Here is a 16,721-nt window from a genome sequence, read left to right on the forward strand (position 1 = left end):
TGATTAAACTTTGTGATGGGAACATCAGGGCTGGGAAAGGAGTGAGGAAATCTAAGCTGTACCAACCAGTGAGGATCATACATCAACACACTTTGCTCTTCTGCACATTTCAGAGAGCTGCCAAGTCTGATTAAAAACCAGAAATTTCCTTCTGCTGAATCCAGGTAATTACAGGTAACCTGAAGAAATGGAATGCTGCTTCACCTAGTTTTTGTATAAAAGCTGACTGCCCAGGAGGCCTCTTCCTTTTCCAATTTAAAAAAAAAAAAAAAAAGTTTTTTTTTTTCCCCTTGTTATTCTTCTACCTGTGAAAATTACAGCAATGGCTGGATTCAGACCTGAGGGTGGGATAAGGTGTTAATTTCCATTTCTGAAGTGACTCCTTGGAACACATTTTACAATATGGAGCACAAGATATTGTTTTTACTGTTTTTACTTCCATTATCCAGAAAAGTTCAAGGTGATCTGGGTAAGGGACTAACAGAGAGAAGCCTTCACGTGGCTTCCAGTGTCCCACAGCATCCATTTCAGGTGGAAAAGGGGCATAAAGTAAATATGAGCTCTTTCCTGGAGAGAAATGTTGTTCAGCTTCCCAAAGACCATGGTCTCCATCAGCTAAAAAGGATCCTGGGGTAATAACTCAGGAAAGTCAGAGACATTTTACCCATCTCTCCCCATAAATGTTTAGATGGAAAATTTCTTGCTGCTGCTGCTTTGCTGCTGGTATGAAAATGGGCAGATTTACTGTGAACACCATCCTGCTTTAAAATCCTAAAACAAAAAGCAATAAAAAGCAAATAAAATTTGTTCTTCTGCTGAACAGATCAACTGCTGTGAGGCTCAGCTGATTTCTGTATGTGTGATGGCACTTTCTGGTCTCCCTGTCTCAAGCAATTTTAAATGCCATGTTAAGATTCTTGTGCATCTTGACCACATCAAATGGATTTTCTGGATTGTAATTAGGCCCTGAAATTCTGAAATGGGGTTTCCACATTGACTCTGGCTTAAAAGGATGGGTTAGTAACAGATCTGAAGGCACATGAACACAAAACTTCTCAGGGTTCTTGTTCTCTGCTTTCAGAGAGGTTTGGATTAAGGGATTGACCCAAATCTCTCTGCATCAAAAATAGTTGGTCTGCCCAAATAATTTCCATTGCTCTGTATCATCTATAATAGGAAAATTATTTGGCTGCATTCCAGTACCTGTGGCATCCATTGTCACATAAACAAGGTTATTACACACAGAGTCTTTGTCCTTCTCCAGTCAGCTCAGCTTTTTCTAGCAAGAAAAAGAGCAGGAATCTTAAAGAAATCATTTTGTCCCTTCCTGAAATAAACCCTAGCTCCTATTCAGGGAATATTTTCCACAGGGAAACTGAAACTGGAAACAGAAGTGGTTAAAATCACAAGATATGACTCAATCTATTTAATTATAGTATTAATATTAGTTATGGCAAAGCATGACATGGAGATTAGGATTGTATTACATTTTTACTGAATTCTGTATTAAATATAAAATGTTGAGCAGGATTCAATAACTTAAGCAATTCAGCTTTTCAGGATGGGTATTGCATTGAATTTACATTATTTTTACTGATCTTAATGTGAGCTCAGGAGCATGTGCACACTTTTCACATTAAATTATTATTTTCCTACATGTTCTTGTCTGTCACATGGAAGGTTTGATAACACAAGTGTGAAAAGCATAGGCAGCAGAAACTCCTTAACCTTTGAAGAATAAATTTGGCTAAGTGTGATTTACTTTCAGTTGAAGTAGGGCCAGAGCAATGAAAAACTGGGCTGAAGACAGAAAATTATTCCCAGGGTGTGCAAATTGCTGCTGGGTTTACAATTCAATGAGTAAAAACAGAAATAAAAATGTGCTTGCAGGCCTGGGGGCATGAGCTGATCTCAATGCAGGCTGAAAAAAAAAAAAAAAAAAAAAAAAATCAGTTTTAGATGTTAATTTTCAAGTTTCTGCCAGTTTAGGTGCAAGTTAAAACACTTGGTCTTGAATTTTGTGTCTTACCACAACTCATTTGTGATATTGGTTAACTTTTCTGCTCCTGTCCCCAAAAACACCTGCCAGATACCTGGAAATAATCAATACATTCCAAATAGTTTATTTTGAAAGGAAATATCCCATTTTTTTGCAGGACCACGTGATTAGTTTCTCCTACATTCACATCCAGGTGACATTTTCTGTTGGGCTTTTGCCCACTAGTTTTGTCATCATTTTTTCACCTTCTCTCAGTCAGCCACTAACCCTTTTACACTGATTTTTTTCTGTCTATCTTAGTGCCTTACAATCTTCCCCACACACTAGAACAGTTAAATTTAATGGCAAATTCTCTTCTACTCACAGTATATATTTTATATGAACAAAATTAAACAGTGTGTCCCATAAGGACTATCAGAGAACACTCCTGTTTCTTTTGTCTTTATCTGACATCAAGGGGAGGTCACTATTGTTTTTATTTCATGAAATAATTTCAATTTTCAATGAAGTAAGGACAGCTGTTCAATACTTTGTGTTATTTGATCCCAGACCTGCTGGGATGTCTGTGGGTACCTGGAGGAAAAGGGAGATGTCACTGTCTGTCTGTGATGGCTTGGGAACAGCCTGGAACATCCTTTAATTATAAAGGTGCTGCTCCCTGCTGAGCAGGGAGAGCTCTGGAAACTGAAATTGAGATCAGCTTTGATAGCAAGAGGCACAATCACATTCACACCATCACTGTCTGGCTTGAACTGTGCTCTGCTATTGTCAAATTAAGATATTAATGTGATTTATTACAATTAATATTATCTCCATTTCTGACACTGTCCCTAAAGGACCAAGTTTTACTCAGATCCTGCCCACTGCAAAATATGTCAGAATGGTGGGGAAGTTTTTGGTCAGTGGAAATTGTTTTATGACACACTATGAAAATCCTATATCCATAGACCTGCAAAAAAAAAACAAAAACAAAAAAAAACCAAAAAAGAATGGCAGTTGCTGTGAATATTTCATGATTTTTGGGCTTGCAGAATGTAATGTTGTTTAGCTGCAAATAAAAACACATCGTGTTCATATTTTGTGACATAAATTAAATGACTGGAATGTTTATTTCTACTATATTTTGCTTCAAATGCCATCAATTTTTAATATTTATAAAAATTTAACAGTATGAGAAAAGAATGTGAAAATATTAGTTGTAATTTTATGGAGTAATAGGATTTTCCTGTCATTTTGGATGTAATTGAACAAAACCCCTGTGTCAAAATGGACAATAAATACATTTCTTAAAGAGACAGGAACTAATAAATCCTGAATTTTTAACACAAATGTCTGCAGTGGATCTGTGGTTTTTTATTTTCTCTATTACAATCAGTTAACTTTTCAGACCATTTTATCTATATTGTAGCTGGACCTGGGCAGAGCTGGTCTATGGAAGGTGTCCCTGACCATGGCAGGGATTGGAACTAAATTATCTTTAAGGTCCTTTCCAACTCATTCTAGGATTCTGTGGTCCAGGAAAAACTAAAACCACACCTTTAAAGTGGGAGTGGGATTTATCTCCAGCTGTTTTAGCTAAATAAAGTTTAGGAAATGATGAGAGGGTGAGGTAGTGCCTCTCCTCCCCTTCCTAAGCACAAGCTTTATTTTCATAGCTCAGGTTTCCAACCAGAAAAAACTCCATGTTCCAGCAGATTAGGTCTACAGGAAATTGCAGAAACACTTGGTTTTGGTAATAGAGTTAATTTCTGATTATTTGGAGGGATTTTAGAAACTAGAGAAATACCCACACCTAATCCACAGTGTGCCTGAACAAGTTAAGGATTTTTTCCATCTCCAGAGTGAACACGTAATGACAGTGAGTAAAACAGAACTTTGAGTCTAAATCAGCTTGATAGGAAAACAACCACCAGATATTCTGTTTATTATGTGTTAACTGTGCTTTCTTGACCAGCAGGACACACAGAAAAAAGTTAAAATCCCATAAGGGAAAACTAAATAATTTTAAAGGAAAATGAAACAATTTCAGGGTGGAAGTGAGAGGGTTTTTCCTTGAAAATTTCCCTCACACCCTGCCCAGCACTTAAAGCATTGCAGGCAAAGTCTAAGTGGGTTCAAAGTTGGAGAAATGAATGGAAAATTTGGAAAATGCCAAAGTGAAAAGTGGGAATCTGGGAAGCAGATCACTTGCCTGGCCTAAGCTCCCCCTCTTCTCTGGTGTGAGGTTTGTCCATCCTCACTGAAGATCAGAAAGTTCCAAAGGGAACCTCCAGTTGAAAAATCTGATCCCTTTCCTAGCAAAAAAAAAAAAGCAGTTGTGTTGCAAAGAGCAGGTAGTAGATCACAAAATGGGGTGGGGAAACTGAAATTTCATCTGATTACTCTGAAAACAGCCCAAATTTCTTTAGTTGGAATGAACACCCTTGTTGGTTTTCCTTGGAGGTGAGAGGGAGGACACAAACTGTTCCAGAAAACAGTGGCAAGGGGTTCTTTTACCTGCTGATCTCTCATCCCCTGTTTCCTGTGACTACAATGGGGCTCTGCCCCCAATTTCACTGGTTTCTGGGCTACTTTATGACTTTTTCTCCCTCGAGTAAAGGTGTGATTTATCCTGCACATCACAGACTGGTTCTCTGTAGATTTATTTTAGTTTGAAGACATCCCTATTCCACTAGATGGCAGCTGGGACCTTCCCAGTCCCCATCCCTCCAGAAGGGGATTCTCCTTGTGCCGGATTCCCAATCCAGATGTTCCATCCAGCGGGTGAATTATCAGCAATGAGCTCCACCCCCATCCTGCAGCCAGGACATCACATCTTTCTTTCCCCTTGCTGCTTGGCCTGGTTGGACTCGATCATTTAGATGTCTTTTTCACTCTAGACAATTTTATGATTGCAAAAGCAGCTGGAAGTCCCTCTGGAAGGTTGTGCCACCTTTTCTGCTGGGTATCCCTTGGTGGAGTGAGCCCAAGAAGACCTTGAGGCCAACCTGCCAAGACTTGACCAGCCTGTGAGGTGTGAATTTAGGCATGGCTGGAGCCATTTATGGGTAAAAGTTTTATTCTCCTATTAAAAAAGACACGAGACACACAGTTTCTTTGCCAGACATCTCTTTAGGAGGAAAAAAAAAATAAAAGGTGGATATCCTTTGGTGGAGTGAGCCCAAGGAGCTCTTGAGGCCAACCTGCCAAGCTCTATACAGATTGTGAGATTCCCAGGTGTGGATTTAGGGATGGCTGGAGCCATTTATGGGTAAAAGTTTTATTCTCCTATTAAAAAAGACACGTGACACACAGTTCCTTTGCCAGAAATGTTGCCTGGACTGAATTTAGGCACCTATCTCTTAGACTATTAAATATTGGCAGATGAATCCCATCCCTTTGCACCTTCCTAGATGGTAAAAAGGGTAAAAGTTTTATTGTCCTATTAAAAAAAAAACATGAGAGACACATTTCCTTTGCCAGACATCTCTTTAGCAGGAAAAAAAAAAAAAAAATGAAAGGTGGATGTCCTTTGGTGGAGTGAGCCCAAGGAGCCCTTGAGGCCAAGCTGCCTGTGAGATTCCCAGGTGTGGATTTAGGCATGGCTGGAGCTCCTACTCATCCCTTAAAAAATCCAGAGTCCCCTGGACCACCCAGCACCCAGACTGGGAGCTGATTTCAAGGATGCTGGTGGAAGATGTGTCACTTCACTTTCCCAGCCATTGGAGCCCATCCTGGGGACTTTCCATGGCAGCAGACAGACAAATGCAGGGATGGAGGGAATGAACTGCACTCCCAGTGGGAATGCAGTTTAAAAGCTTGCCTTGCTGGTGGGGTGTGTGCAGGGGATGGACTGTGGGGCCATCCCCTCCCTCTGGAGGAACAACAGATGGCAAAGTTGCCGAAGCAAAGGCTGAATCGTGGGGGGATTAATCAGAGCCTCAGAGCTGGTGCTGGAGTGGAAGCAGCTCCTGCCAGGAGCAGGGCTCTCATCCCAGCAGCAGCAAATGTGGGTTTGGAGCAGAATCCTGGGGCTCAGGGCAGGCAGCAGCGTTGTTGTGGTTATACAGAGCTCAATTCCAGCTTTAAATCCACCTGAGATGCCAAGAAAATAAATGAATTAACAGCTGGCCTGGGCTTAGTGCCACAGCTGCTTGGCTGCTCAGCTGTAGGAAATTCATTCTCAGTGTCCCCTTGGTCACTTGGTTGTGACAATAGTGAGCACATTTATGATGTCAGCTCTAAAAATCCCAGAGTGCCACCACAGTACTGGGACAAAACCTCAGCAGTTCCCTGTCATTTTGTTCCCTTAGAGATTTAATGTTATTTAAGTACATTTCAATGGATTTTTTTGAGAGAAAACTTTGTTGGTTTATAGTGACCTATGTCAGGATCAGTTTTTGTAAAAGCTAAACCTGAAGTGAAGATGGATTCTGCTTTTGGTAAGGTGGTTGGATATCTCTAGGTTCTATTAAATTTAAAAAAAGTGGATTTTTTGGTGGGGAGGGGAGGGGAGGGGAGGGGAGGGGAGGGGAGGGGAAAGGAGAAAAGAAGAGAAGAGAAGAGGAGAGGAGAGGAGAGGAGAGGAGAGGAGAGGAGAGGAGAGAAGAGAAGAGAAGAGAAGAGAAGAGAAGAGAAGAGAAGAGAAGAGAAGAGAAGAGAAGAGAAGAGAAGAGAAGAGAAGAGAAGAGAAGAGAAGAGAAGAGAAGAGAAGAGAAGAGAAGAGAAGAGAAGAGAAGAGAAGAGAAGAGAGAAGATTTTAAGGCTGGATGAATGTTAATGGAAATATTTTCCACATACCATCACCACAAACTCCAGAGCTCTTATATTTTATACTGGGGATTAAAAAATATAATTCCAGTTCTGACTGAAAATAGCTTTTTTCAATTTCCTCCTGGTAAAAAAAGGGCTTCAACAATGCAGGTATTGGCAAAAGTAAATTACCATTAATCTCATACACAGAGCTAGATGGAACATTTTGGAAATAAAGATGTTTTATTGAAAATAGACATTTTATTTTCACTAACTTTAGAGTCCCTGTAATGTTTCTGAAGGGTTGTTGCTTCTTTGGGCAACAGTCCACACCAGCTGTGGGAATCAGATTGACCCACTCCCATGTTCAGTGCTGAACACCTGCTTAATTCTATAATATTTCATATATAATAATGTTTGGTTTCATTTTTATTAATATTAAATTTGCACTAGTACCTTTAATCAGGAAATGCAGAAAACATTAAAAATGAAAATATAGTGCTCATCTACTGCAGAAAAATATCTTGGAGTTCCCTTTTGTTGGTCACCTTTTCCTTTTTTCCTGCTGAAGAGATGTCTGGCAAAGGAACTGTGTGTCTCATGTATTTTTAATAGGAGAATAAAAACTTTTACCCTTTTTACCATCTAGAAAGGTTCAAAGAGATGGGATTCAGCTGACAATATTTAATAGTCTAAGAGATAGGTGCCTAAATTCAGTCCAGGCAACCCAGGCTGTCTACGTAGACAGAAGAGAACATTTTGAGGTGTGATTTATTTTAAACATTCAGTATAAAAATGAGATGAATGGCACAGCAGACTCCCCTTGCTGGGTCTCCTTAGCTTGGGAAGGAATCCCACCTGGATCAGCTGTGGATGTTTTGGCTTCAACCTGACAGCAGGAAGGGTTAGAGGGAATATTAGGAAGAAACTCTTGGTTCCCTGGAAGTTCCCAAGGCCAGGTTGGACAGGGCTTGGAGCAGCCTGGGATAGTGGAAGCTGCCCCTGCCCATGGCAGGAATGAGATGATCTTTAGGATCTCTTCCTACCCAAACCATTCTGCAATTCTCTGGAAGTTACAGCTTGCAACACCACCCTGGAGTCTCCTCAAAGCTGTGAGAATTTTAGCAGTCAGCTCTTGTTTGGCACCCCAGGGCTCCTCCTGCATCCTCAGCTCTGCACCAGGACGTGTCAGCATCCCACAGGACGCCCCAGGCTCACACCCAGGGCACTCTCAGAGCCCTGCAGACACTTGGGCTCATTCCAGTCTCTCCCTCCTGGGTCCACTCCTGCTCAAGAGCCATTTCTTGTGCAGCCAATTTGGTCACAGACCAGAAAGTTGTTGCCCAACTCTCCCTGTTTTCTGCAGTGGGTGTTGGAGAAGCTCTTCTGACCATGTTAAAAATGAAGTTATGCCCCAGTCTTGGTTCCTAGTGCAGTTTCAGGCTGATTTTGAGATTAAATACACCCAATGGTCTTTCATATCCTGATTTTTCTCGCAGACAATCCTGAAGTTTTGGGGTTTTTTTTCAGCACTAAATTCAGCATGTATTTACCTGTTTTCCTGGCATTTGCTTTGTTTTTCATGACATAAACACAGGCACAGGACAAAATACCCTGAAGTGACCAGGTGCAAGTTCTGTCTGTCCTCCTCCCTCAGCTTTTAATGCATCTGTTTTCTGAGTGCTCTTTCAGAACCTCAGTAACAAAAGGAAAGTAGCTTTTAACTACTGGTTATATTTTAATCTCCATCTGTCTCTGCTTTAAAAGGTTTGGAGAAAAATAGAGTGGCTTTTAATAAAGTAGCAGCTATTGAAACACCAGTAATTTTCTTTCCTCCCAGAGACTCGTTGGAGGACATTTAATTGGATTAATTCACCATTCACATTTGAAATGTTGGACTCTTTTTGTTTCTCTCTCTTTTTTATTTTTTTTCTGCCTTTCCCCCCTCCCCTCCTTTCTGATGCTTGCATTTATCAGCTTTTTCACAACAATTCAGATGCTTTTAGAAGGAACTTGTTACCTCTGTACCCAGCAAGAGAACTGCCAGAACATTGGTAGCTCAGCTTCTGATGTGTGATGGACAGGAATATTTGGTGACTCATGTAATGACAGACTGAGACAACAGGAAGTTAAATTCCTCTAAATTTTCTGCTTTTTTGCTTCACAGGGGACTGCTCAGCTCTTGGTCATGTACTACTCTTCTATGAGTGCTCCACTTGTCTTTCTTTATAGCCACATATTTGAGCAATGGAATATAAAATAACGAAAGAAAAATGAAATGTTCCCATTACAGTTCAATGTGTGTGTCAAAATCCTTCCTTAATGAAAACAAGGCATTTTTCAGAGATTGTTGATTTTGAGGAAAAATTAACAAGTCCATGCTGAAATGTTTTATCTATCTGAAAAACTAAACTCAGATGTAGAGGTCAAGCCTGAACAATTCAATGCAATTTAATACCATGAATAATTATGAACATCTTACTTTTGCATTTTCCTCTTCTGAGCAGTTGGAACAGGTATTTGCTTAATTTTGGTTTTGCACATGACACAAGACCAGGCTGGACGGGGCTTGGAGCACCCTGGGAGAGTGGAAGGTGTCCCTGCCCATGGCAGGGGCTGGAAGGAGAAGATTTTGAAGATCCCTTCCAACCCAAACCATTCCCTGATTCTGCCATTCCCTAATTCCACATTGTTTTTCCCTTGCATGCCCGTTTACCTGAGCACTTCTAAAATATCTCCAGGAACTGTAACCACCTAAATATCTCAATAAAGAGACTATAATCAGTCTGTGCCAGTGTGTGCCATCAGCAAGAGCAGATACCAGCAACGATGGAACATATGCTGATAAAAGATGCTCATAAAAAACATGAGGCTTTTGAGATTTTGAGTGCTGAGGGCTTTTTTGATGAGAAAAAAAGACTTTTAGCAGCAAAATTGGGCAAACAGCAAGCAGCTGGTTTCCCACTGGGGGTGAGCAGAGGAATCGGCAGCAGGGCAGTCCAAACCCTCTGTGGCTGCCCTGTGCTCACCTTGAAAGCAGAGAATTGCAGGGATTGACATGTGCTGGGGGAAAAAACACAGTGTGAGAGTCATTGCTGGGGGTGTGTGCAGCTGGGGAGCCTGGATAAATAACCCAACAGGGTGAGTGTCTTGGGCTGCAATACAGGATGTAACAGTAGTGTGAATTCTGTCCCCATCTGTTAACCCAGCTGGGGCAGTGCCCCTGATCTCCTGGCACACATTATCTGCTCATGGGCCATCTTTAAACCAGCTGGGCAATCATCTTTATCTTCCCACAGCCCATCCTCCCTCCAGGAGATATCTCCTGTTCATGGCCAGTGAGTCCCAGGGCATGACTGATAAAATTCCATCATCCCACTGGGAGATGCTCCAGCCAGGGGAGGAGCCAAGCCTTTCCTACCCAGATAAAAACTGACATTTTGGACACCAAGGAACCTTCTTTCCACTGGATTCCAGAGGAAAACCAGACCTTTCCACATCATCCCTGGAGCTTCAGAGGAAACTGCACCTTCTCCAGGAGCACTGCTCCAGCTGAACCACATCTGCCCCTGCAGGAGGATGCAGCCACCATTGAATGGGACTGTGCCAACACCCTGACTGACTGACGGGTGTCAGCTTGGATTCTGACTCTGGCAGGGTTTGGGATTGTTCTTTGTAATACTGTATTTCTATTTTAATTTTCCTAGTAAAGAATTGTTACTCCTAATTCCCATATCTTTGCCTGAGAGCCCCTTAATTTCAAAATTATAATAATAATTTGGAGGGAGGGGGTTTACATTCTGCATTTCAAAGAGAAGCTTCTGCCTTTATTGGCAGACACCTGTCCTTCAAACCAGGACAGTGAGGAGGCACAAACTGCTCTGCTGTGGATGCTCAGGGTCAGTCCTGCAGCACTGATCCACAGGGATGCTGGCAGGGGAGCCACGGGCTCTGCTCAGTCCAGGACAGGTTGTGAGTGCTGCTGAGCAGCTCTCTACTGCAAGGGCTGGTTACAAACCTGCTTGAGGTAGAAGTCACCAAAACCTCCAGGAAGAAAGTCTCAGTCTGGCCAAAGGCACCTTACCAGTTTCAGCTGAGATGCATCAGGAATTTAGTTCTGAGTTTCAGGATGGATCTTTGAGCCAAGGTGTGAAATAGAAATGAGATCAAGCCTAAGAAGCAGATGCAACTCAAGTTCTTACTGGTAAAAGTCAGGGAATGCAGCTCAGAAACACAGGGATGTAAAGTTTAAAAATTACTGTCTCAGACCTTCTGACTCATGTGTTCCCTCTTCTGATTCTCTTGACAATATTCCAGCAAAACTAAACTACAGTGGCTAAACTTTGGGAACCTAATAATTGCTAAAAATCTGTCTTGGATCCTAAACACTGTCCCACAATGTTGGATTTTTTCTGATCCAGATCAAGGTGTGTGTCAGAGGTTTCCTAGGGAGTTAGCAGGGTACACAGGCACCTCTATGGGCTTGTTATTTTTTCCTAAGCAAAATGTGTAAGACAGTGAGATGAACCACACTGCAGATGTGTTATCACTCAGCAGTGGCTTTTAAATTGTTCTCTGTTTAATTTAGAAGTTTAATTTTTAGGCATCTGACTTTAAAAGTGTCTAAATTGCAGCATTTGAATCCCAATTCAAGAATCACAGCTGAATTCTATCTCTATTTCATGCATGTGTAAGTGATTTTTTGTAACTGAATTGCAGCTGGAAGTGGGATGAATCTTTTCTATTGAATAACTTAGGAGGAGAAAAAAATCCTCAAAGACCATTGAGTCCAACCATTAACCCAGAGCTATCAAGCCCACCACAAAACCACATCTGTGTCTTTTAAACACCTCTGGGGCTAGGGACTCCACCACTTCCCTGTCCAGCCTGTTCCACTGCTTGACAACCTTTTGTTGAAGAATTTTTCCCTATTATCCAGTCTAAACCTGGTGGAGCTGGAGGCCAAGCCCTCAGTTTTCACAGGACTTTAGAGAAGGAACTGTCCCCTCTGGCTACAACTGCTTTAGGAGGTTGTAGAGAGCACTAAAGTCTGACCTCATCCTTCTTTTGTCCAGGATAAACACCCCCAGCTCTATCACTCATAAGGTTTGTGCTCCAGACCCTTCACCTTTCAGCATCCCTCTGCTTTCTAAACAAGACAAGGAGGGTACCAAGAGTGAGAAGGAAAACAAAGGGAGGAGCAGAATGAAGAACAAAGGTGCTCTGTGAGACCCTGCAGGCACACAAGCTGAAAAAGAGATGGCAAATGGAGCTGCCCCCCAGAGAAAACCACAAGAGACAGGAAAAAACCACATCAGACAGAAAATCAGGGCAGCAGATGAAGCAAAATGAACTTGCTGAGAAGCATCAAATCCTGTTCCATTGCCCCTCTGTTTGCTGTGCTGCTGGCTTCAGTCTCCTCTGCAGGAGACTCAGGAGACAGCCCTGGATGTGTCCAACAGGTGAAATGCTTGATTTACTCCCCCCATCTCTCAGATGCTCAGGGCTGTGAAGAGGAGAAACCTGCTGCTGCATGCTCTGAATTCTTCCAGAGAGCAAACTGAAAATATCAAGTATATCTGCAAACATGGTACTTAGAACTGATTTTTTTCAACCTGCTTTTCTCTACAGCTCCTCTTGGTCAGTGTTCATGAAATAAAGTTTTACATAAACAAAAAAGCAGTCAAACAAAGAAAACCTAATTGACTGCTTTATTAATTCTTCAGGATTTCAGCTGCCTGGTTGCTATCATTCTCTAAATTAAAGTTGCCTTAGAATAAGCTTTTCCATACATTCTTTCCCTGTATATTTCACATATGATGTGTCCCAATTTTTATATGGAATTATAGTGGGTTTGCACACGAGTTTTGGTGCTCAGGGCTACAGAGGGAGCTTCTGTGAGAAGCTGTGAAGCCTTCCCCATGTCCAGTGTGCCCAAATGGCTCCAGCATGGACCTGCCACTGCCCAAGGCCAAGCCCATCAGTGACAGTGGGAGTGACTCTGGCAGCACAGAGCTAAAAAAGGGGGGAAAAACCACCTGCAACTTCATCCAGAGAGAGGAGTGAGGGTGTGTGAGAGGAACAGCCCTGCAGACCCCAAGGGCAGTGCAGAAGGAGGGTAAAGCAGAATGGGACCCACAAAAACTGAGCTCAGCACTCACCCAGCAGCACTGTGGCTACCATGGAAACAGGGTTTGGGTGTTACTGTTGAGATAAAGTTTATTTCATTTTTAATGCCTATCTGGAGGTTAGGAGCCACAGGCAAGGCTTGGTTCTAGTCTCTCTCTGTAGTGTCTCCTCAAGAGAATGGAAATGAAACCACAGGGACTTCAAGCATTTCAGAGTCCCAGGAAAAACAAAATCTGAAAGAACTGGAACAGCAAAAGCAAAATCTTCTTTTATGAAATGTTTCTTTTAAAGTTAGAATGCAGCTTTGGAAAGGGAGCCAAACATAATCCTAAGAACTGGTGGCAGTGCTCAGATGATGAAGGAAGCCTGTTTAGTTAGGTATGCAAATTGCAGGAGAATTAATCAAAATTCATGGCCCCATAAAGCATCTCTGTAGTGTTTAGTCCTCTTAGCTGCTGAAAGGCCTGGAAGCAGAAGAGAGTCTTTGTGCATATTTATTGCTTAGGTGGAGGGAAAGATTTTTCAAAGGTGCATAACAGATGATGCATAAATCTGACTGCACAGCAATTAAACCTACATGGCTAATTGCTGGAGAAAGCTTTAAGTCCCCAATTTAGACATCACTGTAACTTTTAGACATTGCCTCAGGGGAGGCTGTGGGAAATGGTGGCAGGAAAATTATCAGGAAGACTTCAGAGACATAAAAGAAGTCTCAGTGAGTGATGGAAATAAATTAGTGCAGACAAAACAAGTAAACAAGTGAAGTTCTCTTGCCTTCTATTAGCTAGCCTGAAGTTAGGAATCAGATCTCAGCTCCTTGTGCAGAATATTTCTATTGTCATTAAAATGAAATTCAGTGGGATGGAATCCAGAACTTCCCACCTCTACTTCATTCAACCTCTGCAAGCCACATCTTAAGGGAGATTCAACTGATATTTGAAAGTCTCTGTGTCTTCCCTGACCACCTACAAATTTAACTTCAAAAATTGACTAGAATAGAGTGGAATGGAATGGGAAGGGATGGGATGGGATGGCATGGAATGGAATGGAATGGAATGGAATGGAATGGAATGGAATAGAATAGAATAGAATAGAATAGAATAGAATAGAATAGAATAGAATAGAATAGAATAGAATAGAATAGAATAGAATAGAATAGAATAGAATAGAATAGAATAGAATAGAATAGAATAGAATAGAATTTCTCCACTGGAAGGGACCAACAACAATGATCTAGCCCAACCAGCTGATGAATTCACCTCAAAAGACACTTTGCTTTTGGATGAAATTAATCCAGTTTCATCTGTTTGCCCAAAACAAAGGGGTTTTTAAAAGATGATTGTTCATCCACGTGAGCATGCACGTACAGAGAACTCGATTCCTTCTGGGTACCAGAAAATGTGAATGCAGAGATGAAGAGTTGACTCCAAGTTTATTGCTTTCACCTTTAGATGATTGACATTTTCCTTCTGAGCTTTCACAGATTTTAAGTTTCTATTTCTCTCAGTAAAGAAACCCTCACTCTGTACCTGGAGTGAGAGTGCTTTAAAAGCCAGGAAATTCTGCAAAGGACAACCAGAGGAAGACACATCCATAATTTATCTTCCCCTGGGTGAGGGTATGAACCAGATTAATTACTTTTCATGAGCAACTGCTGGCAGATTGACCCCAACTATTATGATAACCATTAAGTATTGAGGAGGAAGATAATCAATCAGTCAGTCTCTTACACTTGCAATCTTGGCATCAGAAACAGCCAGGGAGCAGCAGATCTATTCATCTGCTGGCTTGTCTGACTGTTTTCCTTCGTGTTCATCTCTTCCAGGCAGCAATATCTGTCCATTATCTGACAGCCACTACTCTGCAGGACATGTTGTCAGCTGGTAGCAAACACAGAGCTGCTCACACCACTTGAACATCAGCAGTTTTCTTGCCCTGGTGGAACAACCCAGAATTATTTCCTCCCTGCAGAGAGAAAGTTGGATGAAAATGAAAGCAATTCACATTCAGAAGAGCTGAGTCAGGGACAGCTGAACCAAGGAAGCACAACAGAAACCCAGCATGGGAGTGGTGCTCTCTCTATCTCCACCTCCACAAGATTTTATATATTTAAGATGGGTGCTTGATTTTTATTGTGGTCAGGACTTAACTGCAGATGCAGCCACTAAAAATACCATGGGTAACAGCTGTGGCTGTTAATCTATTGTATAAATCATCTCTCCACACATTAATCAAGTGGATGGAGTTCTGCTCAGAAGGGACTCGTCCGGCCACCTTTCTTCTGCCACTCCAGACCTAATGCTTTCCAGAATGTCTTTTGTGGAAAACACAGGAGGGAAAAGCTCAGTGACTGTGGACACTGCTGGAGGCTCGTTGAGAAACCTAATCTGTTTTTTTCCCAGGCTGTTGATTTTTCTCAGCTCCAGCTTGGATCTCTCCTAGGCTGGCGATCTTTCTCAGAGGCAAAACAAGGGAAGGAAGAAAGAAAACACAGATAGACACCTGGTGTTGACCACCAAGCCGTGTGTCTTGTGATATTTTGCAGAAAGCATGTTTTCAAAAAGGTGTTGCCTTCTTTGACCAATGAGTCTTTTCCACTTTGTTTTTTGTGATCTCCCTTATATAAATGCCATGGCTTTTCCATAAGTTGCTCTTTCTTGCTGCCTGGAAGGAGTTTTGTTGCTGTGTTCTTCGCCCCTTCCCAGCCTTACAGTGACAAGTGACTGTTCCCAGCCCTCAATGCCAGCAAAGCTCTTCCCCTGCCATGAATTCATGAGAGAAAGGAGCCCTTTCCATGGCTGTTCATCCACAGCACATGCTGCTCCAGGAAATCAAGCATTTCCCTGTCAAGCATCTTCCAAGTAGCCTAAAAAGAGCCAATTTATTTGCTCTGTGCTGTTAAATGATTGAAGAGGCTAACGGAGGAATAATAACACAAATTTGGGAGATCATGTAAACATGAAATTTGAAGCTGTAACGAACCTCTGAAATGCTCATTGTGCATTTTGAGTCATGTATCACTAACAAGGAGCTCAGCTGGATGGCTGGAAGCTCTCTGTGCAGCCTGTGTCCTGATTTCTTTCAATTTCCTCCCAATGAAAGCTGTGTCCTGACAGACACGCTCTCTAGTTTTTCCTGGCAGCCAAGCACAAAACCAAAAGATCATTGGAAAGCAGCTGGGAAACCCTGCAGAGGTTGCCTATATTCCTTCTCCAAAGGAGGCCCTGCCTGCCTTAAGAATTATTTTATATATTTCTGCATTCTGCCTCTGCTGAAATACAAAAACAAAAAAGCAGAATAAATATATTTGTGTTATGCTCTTCTTTGTTAATTGACCACATAAGTGACAGAAAATAAAGCTGACAAGCCCCAAAACTTTCACAATTGTATTTTTTTCATTTTCTTCTCGTTTTTGCTGCCAAATGCAAACCACAATTTCTTATGCTTCCCCAAGCTTTAGAGAAGGATTCGGGTTGACATGTTAATTGATCGCAATTAATTTTCTCATAAGAGCTCTCAATTTAAGCCACTTAAATAAGCAACATTTTGAAAGTGTTTTTGCCTGAGGTCCTACTTATAAAACATGAGATTCACCTCACCTAATTATAAATATTTAAAAATTACATCTCTCAGTCTAAGCAAGTCTTCCATTTTTTAGAGCCACTGGGGAAAAATAGACACCAAGGAAGGTAATTTTTATCTTAAAGGATGATAGTTCAGGCTTTGACAGGCAACCTGCCTACCTTGCATAACTAAATCTCACCTAAGAGTAGAAACAGAAATATTGACATGATACAAATGAAATTTAATGAGAATTTTCAACCAAGATGAAATCCACAGGGGATTTACCCAAAACCATGCC

This window comes from Oenanthe melanoleuca, chromosome 2 (assembly GCF_029582105.1).
Source record: "Oenanthe melanoleuca isolate GR-GAL-2019-014 chromosome 2, OMel1.0, whole genome shotgun sequence".
Lineage (NCBI taxonomy): Eukaryota > Metazoa > Chordata > Aves > Passeriformes > Muscicapidae > Oenanthe > Oenanthe melanoleuca.